Genomic DNA, 7,500 nt, shown 5'->3' on the forward strand with positions numbered 1-7,500 from the left:
GGTTCTTATATTTTGGACGTGATCCTTCCTTTGTCTGTGGATAAAGAGAAAGATCAGGACAAACTGGAAATGGAATATAATTTTAATCTTTTTGGAACTGATTCATTATAATTATGAGAGAAGCATTGGGACCGATATAAACAACTTAATCCCTGTTTGGAAAATATTCGAATCAGGGATTATCTGAGAAATCCATTTCTTCAGCACTTTCTTTACCAAATATTCCGCTTTATTAACTGTATTGTGTGCCACACTGAATGTCTCAACAGCTCATTCTACCGTTTTGTTGTTTCTTTCGTTATATATATTCATACACTTTTCCTTGATATTTTTCGAATTTCATATTTGATATTACGAAATATATTCCAGGACATCCTATTCTTATACAAACAGACAAGACAATAGAAGAATTGTGTGACAGTGAAATTGTGTTTGGTAGTGTATACAATAGCGAGGTATTGAACATGGTGATTATTATTGACAGGTGCTGTACTACAAGGCATTGAAGAGGAATCGGATGCAGTTGTGAACGTGAGTAAAATGGCGTTTGAAACTGATTGACTGTTTGGCGGGTTGAAGACCAAACTAACTGTAATAATCCTTTGAGTAGTTTTGGTGTTTCTAACGGTTGAGATCGAATCATATTACAAGACAATGTACAAAATATATTGATAAACATATGATCGTAAGAGAAAACGTGGCGGGGGTTGATAAACGAATAAGAATAGACATGTTAAGGAAAATAAATATAAAAGTCCGACTTTAACAAAATTACAACATCCTATCAACAAGAGAAACGTGTTGTTTTATTTGGAAACAAGGAAAAAAAAATCTGTTTTCTTTCTAGGTTTGATACCTGTAGATTAGGGAGATATAAAAAGGAAGAAAACTGAGCGAGAACGAAAGGGAAAGAAATATTTAGAAAAAAGATTCTCCAGTAAATAATCAATGCATGGTGTTTATTTTTTCTGTTTGTACTTTTCAATTCGTACTTTTGTATAGCTGCAGAAAGCACCAGCTGTGGAGAGTAGTGAAACATCTGTCATATCAACGATTTCACTCTTCTCTACAATGCACAGAAATTATCTGTTTCAAACTGTACGTACCTACTATAGCATAAGTTTCAGCTACGTTCGTTTCATGTTTTCCTCTCGACTGCCAGTTCTTCCCATATTCTAGATTTTCTCAACCGGAATCCTAGATATGCTTGATAAAAGGATATCACAGTGTATCTTTAAAAGATGTTATATGACGCTATATTTCAACAGACATTCATTTAATGTGGGCGTGCGCACACACACCCACACTCATGCACGCGCACGCATATACATACAAAGGTAGTTATGTGTATTTCTGTATATACACACAAATACACCCCCCCATATATATGTTAACAATGGCGTCTGCCGAAAATTTGTGTTAGATATTTCTTTCTTCTCCAGAGGAGCAACAAGAAACTCTTTCCTAAGGACCGCATGAGCACATTCATTACACGAAAAATGATTTAAATATATAAACATATATATATACAGATTAAAAGACAAGTAGAGAATGAGAAAAAGACACGCACAAACCCACAAAGATAATGAGAGGGAGAGAAATAATGAAAGTTACACATCTATATATCTGTATCTATCTCTCGATATATATATATATATATATATATATATATATATATATATATATTATATATATATATATATATATATATATGTGTGTGTGTGTGGTGTGTGTGTGTGTATACATATATATATGTATATATCGATATGTATATGTGTATGTGTATGTATATATACCTTTACATATCGATATATATATACAGATCTTTATACGATGTATATCTATGTGTTACGTGTAAGTGAGACTATTTTCATGTTTGTGAATTATACACTAAAAGCAAAAGAAAAGAAGAAAAGGAAGAGGAACCAAAACTTTACCGTTTTAAATGTGTCTGGTTTTGTTGCGTTTTATTGGAACAAATGCCGTCTCCCACCAAACTTTTGTCCTATTTCACCCCAAAACTGATTTATTATTAGAGCTAAAATATTGAATATTTATGATGCTATCAAAGATTTATTCAAGAGAACACGAACCTACATATGCTTACAAATACATACAAACACACAAAAGTACAGCATATATTTACATGCAGAAAGAAATAAAGAAACTTTCTCCAACAACACAACAACAAACACACAACTCTCTCTCTGACTTTCACTCTGTCTATATACGTGTGCGAGTGTGCGCCCGTGTGACTGTGAGCCTATACTTACAATGATATACATACAACAATGGATATAAGTATAGATATACTTCTTTATACGCACACACTCTTATATAAATGTATTCGATGGAAAAGAGGGGGGAATGATTTTATTATTGCTTTTATATAGTTTTATAAGTGACTGCATACCAACATATAGATATTTAGAAGTTGTGTGTATGTGTGTGTGTGTGTGTGTATACATGCACATACATACACTCAAACATACATGCACACATCTCTATGTATATGCATATCTATATTTGTATATGCATATATATATATATATATATATATATATATATACACATACATACATACATACACATAGATACCCACACAAATGTATACGAGTACGTGTGTGTCTGTGTGTGTGTGTACCGTTAGATATGGAAACGGTATTTTTTATATATTTGCGTGAAAAAATAATACAAGTATAATTTTCACTCGTAAATTTTCTCATTCATATAAAACATCTGTTAGAATAGGTTTCTTACTGTCAACAGAACTTCGTTGCTGATAGTAGACCAACAGCTGTCGCATGCAAGTTTTGACTCTGTAACTGTGCGTATGTGTGTGTGTTTGTATGTGTGTTTGTGTGCAGGTATGTACATTATATGTATATGCGTCTATGCGTGTATGTATATGTGTGTGTATCTGTGCGAAATATGTTACTGATTTTAAATGTCAAAATTTCAATGATGCGATAAATGTAATCGAGATACTGCATCGAACAATATCTTCTAAGCTATCCACAATACCAGAATCTTTGAGGTATGGCTTAGTTACAGAATGAATTTCGGTTCTGCAGTGCTACCCAGTTTCAGCGACCAAACTTTTGGAAAACATTATGTCGCCCGCAAACTGTATTGCTAATCTGTTTTTAAATCATGAAAAATTATTTCTCAAGGTATAAACATACAGGCTTGTGTGTGTGTGTGTGTGTGTGTGTGTGAGTGAGAGAGAGAGAGAGAGAGAGAACGCATGTCTTTGATCGTGTGTATCTTCATATATATTTATTTATGTATGAGTATATATATATATATATATATATATATATATATATATGCATGTATGTATGTATATATATGTATGTATGTATGAATGTATATATATATATATATATATATATAATATATATATATATATACATACATATGTAGATTAATAGATAGATAGATAGATAGATAGATAGATAAATAAATATACATACACACATGCTCACATTTACACATACTTATATATATAATTTTCTAGGTGTGAATTACTCTCTGGCGATCATGATATTTGCCATCTCCCTTCTACCGGTCACGTTGACTTGGAAACTGGAATCATCACATAGTGAAATGATAAGAGCAAAGAGAAAATTCTCGAGGGGCGACGTGTTCAGGAGGGATGAAGGAAGGAAGGAAGGAATAAATGCGGTGCCTGTAGATGTGACACAACAAGTGTGAGAGAATAAAAGGAAATACAAAGAGAATAGGAAGACATGAGGAGTTGAGCAAAGGTTATTGTATTTGCAGTAAACATATATATAATATATACGCACACACGCACACACGCGCACACAAGCACACACACGTACATAAACACACAAATACTGACGCACAAATGTGTTTGCACATTTAGGCATGTTTGCACATTAACTCAGATTGTAAAGCGAGAAGGAAAGTCTCTAAGTATTTTCTCCGGTAAAGATTCTGCCTTGGTGCCAGTAGATGTTCATAGCATTATTTATATATTTTTAATGTCAGTTTTCTCTTCATAATCACAAAGTAATCGAAGCCAATTTACTTTCATTATCATAAGTTATCAATTATAATAATAATAAAAGGTCTTATCTCTATATTCCGGCGGATTGGCAAAAGTTTGAAGTGTTTGACCAAAAGCCCGGTTGTGTTTCTTCCGGTTATTTGCATTCTGAATTCGCCTACGGTAGTACTGTTGCCATGGTACAAGGGACCTTGTATTTTCCTTGATTAAAGGTTATGGAGAAGAGAGAATTTTGTCAAGTTGAGATAAAAGTCTATCAGACAAAAAAGAGAAAAAAACACTAGCCAACTTTACGCTGGAGAGTGGAACATTTCATTTACAGACGCCGCCGTAATTTTAGATTGACCCCTATCTTGTTGTCTTCAAGCATCGTATAACAATCGTTTTTATCAATTTTAAATTTTTAGGAATATTTTGCTACAGTCATTTATGTCATAATTTAGAATCTCGCCCAGGGATGGGCAACTTTTCGTCAACTGAGGGCCGCATCCTACCATTTCCAAGGAGAGAGACGCATGACGAAACACATATGCATGAAATATTACTTACCCGCTTTACACTGAATGTTTTTGCAGTTCTTCTTCATGTTCATTTGTCTTAGTATGAAGGATTACAAAGAGCTGGCATCTCTTACATTATTTCCTAATGATAATAATGGAGATTACTAGTGTAAATAAATTATAGTTCAAAATATTGAGGTAACAAAAAAAAAAAGCAAAACCAAAATTCATCGATATTTTATTAAAGAGCAAATTTCATGATCTGTATCAATGAGAGTTTGGCACACTCATATTCTTTACTATATTTTTCGCTTGTAGAAATTAATAACCTCGAAGCTCGTCGCCGGCCGCAGGTTGCCCATGCACGACCAGCCGAAGTCAGCTTCGCTTTGCATCTTGCCGTAGTCGATGTAGAAAGAATTAACATATCTTAGAAGTACCGCGAGACAACTAAACAATGAAATGGAATCTAATATAATTGACTGAATCTACAGAAATGTGTCGGACATGGGTTTCTTGGAGCGATTTATTAGGCTTTGGCAAAATCACAACAGAAAAATTATTTGTTTCATCCGAATTTTCTCTGTTGTTTCAAAATAGTTAAACGAAAGCAAATAAAACTGTTCGACGAAAACATAAAATGTATTTCTCTTACAATTGTCGTTGTTCCTTTCGCTGCTTTTGTTGTTGTTATTCAAGTACTTGTACTCAGAATAAAATAAAATATTAACGTTCCTTCATATTCAAAGTAAACAACAGACATTATTAAATGATGTTATAAAAGGCGTAAATAATTAAACACAACCAGGCATACTGTGGCTAATTAGCTTAATATTGGCTGATGTATGAAATTACAGAGGAAAATTGAATCAGTGGTTGGGAGACGGAAGAACTGAGATGTACGTCCATACACACTCGCAATTAGAAACGCAAACCTATGCATCAAGGTATCTTCCATTTATATATATATATGTGTGTGTATATGATTACGCATGCTTATACACACTTATATGTGCATAATTAAAATACACCTGCACAGACACAGGTGCGTGTGCGCGTGTATATATATATATATACATTCATGCATATATTCATACTTATTTCCACACACACATACACATAACGCACACACATATGTGTGTGTTATATTTTTACATATTAATGTGCGCGTGTTTGTGTGTGTCTTTGTGTGTGTGCGTGTGTGTGTGCGGTTCCATATTACATGTATGTGTCATTGTAAATATTTAAATGCAGTAATTATTTAAAAGTTAAATTTACCTTATTCTAACATTGTCTCTGCCTTCGTCTTTCTCTCTCTCTCTCTCTTTGTCTCTCTCTCTTTCTCCCTCTTCATTTCTGCCTTTCTTTCTCTCTCTCTCTCTCTCCCTCTGTTTCTCTCTCTCCCTCTCTCTTCCAAATATACTTATTTCACTCTCTCACTTGTTTGATCCTCAGCTACGACCTTGCTGGGGCACAGAATTCAAACATTTTAGTCAATCATGCTGGAGCTAACAATTATTGTTTCCTTGTATTTATTTTATGGAAATCCAATTAACAAAGCCATTAATGAAGTGGACTGAAAGAACCACATGCAAATGCTGCCGAGACACAGGCCTAGATTAGAAAACACCTTCACAAACACACACACGCACTCGGACACACTCGGACACACACACACACACACTCGTGCCGAAGAGATCATGCTTGACCAACTTACTGGTCATGGAAGTATTGGTGACGTGCATCCTCGATGATAGTGATGCTGTTGATATCGTTTTATTGGACTTTGCCAAAGCTTTTGACTCGGTAAACCACCGCCTGTTACTTGTCAAGCTTCAAGCATATCGTTTCCATCAGGATATTGTACGATGGATTGGTGCCTTCCTCTCAGATCGCTCCTTCCAAGTCCAAGTTAATGGTTCGCGGTCCGACGTCTCCAGTGCAAGCAGTGGCGTGCCTCAAGGTTCAGTGCTTGGGCCCTTATTGTTCTTAGTCTTCATAAATGACTTGCCCGAGGACCTCACGCAACACACCCTTCTATTTGCCGACGATGTCAAACTGGTCACTCCTCGCGGTGATATAGAGGATCTTCGTCGATGCCTCCACCAAATTTGGAGATGGTCAAACGAATGGGATCTGTGTCTGAACGTGTCAAAGTGCTGTCATCTGCCTGTTGGCTCTCCTCCTGCAACTCAACTTGATTTCGAGCCGGGTCGTCTGCTGCTGGAGAGGACCGATCAGGTAAAGGACCTGGGTATCTTGGTGGATTCCTCCTTTTTGCCTTCGGCCCAGTGCGTCCATGCTGCCAACAAAGCACGCGGAATTCTGTTCTTGATTTGACGGTCATTCGGAATGCTCACAGCAGCCATATTCCTACCGCTCTATGTCACGCTGGTGAGACCCATATTGGAGTACGGGATTCAAGCCTCTTCTCCTTATCTCCTCAAAGACATATATCATCTTGAAAGAGTCCAGAAGCTGGCTACCCGCATGGTTCTTGGTCTCAAGCATTTGTCTTATGAAGAAAGGCTGAAGACTCTCGACCTCTATTCTCTAGAAAAACGACGACGCCGTGGAGATCTCATTGTTGCTCACAACATCATAAGCGGAAAGTGTAATCTCTCGAATGAGCTGTTCTTCACTCCTGCTCCAGAGCGTCGGCTGCGGGGTCATTCCGAAAAGCTCTACCTGCGACGATTTCATCTCAATCGAAGGAGAGGGGCTTCCTCCTTCCGGGTTGCGGATCCGTGGAATAAGCTGCCAGACGAGATGGTGAAAATGCCGACGACCGCTCGGTTCAAAGTCTCCCTTGACCACAAGTGGCCTGAACTCTTTACATTAACACCACCTTGTACATAACGCCATGTCCCACTAAATGGCCTTGCTTTTTGCTTTTTGAGCCAATAAAAATTAACTAACACATCCAGTCGCTTTCTCTATTTCTCTTTCCCTCTCTCTATCTAT

General features: G+C 36.4%; 1 long non-coding RNA gene across 1 annotated transcript in view; it reads left to right on the top strand.

The window, feature by feature from the left end:
- Positions 1 to 7,500, top strand: part of LOC118765727 — a 25,501-nt gene that overhangs the window by 2,927 nt on the left and 15,074 nt on the right. The window contains exon 2 of the long non-coding RNA XR_005001598.1: positions 4,277 to 4,287. This is a non-coding gene — a long non-coding RNA (uncharacterized LOC118765727). The remainder of the gene's footprint in view (positions 1 to 4,276; positions 4,288 to 7,500) is intronic.

The sequence above is a fragment of the Octopus sinensis genome, linkage group LG13 (assembly GCF_006345805.1).
Source record: "Octopus sinensis linkage group LG13, ASM634580v1, whole genome shotgun sequence".
NCBI classification, from domain to species: domain Eukaryota; kingdom Metazoa; phylum Mollusca; class Cephalopoda; order Octopoda; family Octopodidae; genus Octopus; species Octopus sinensis.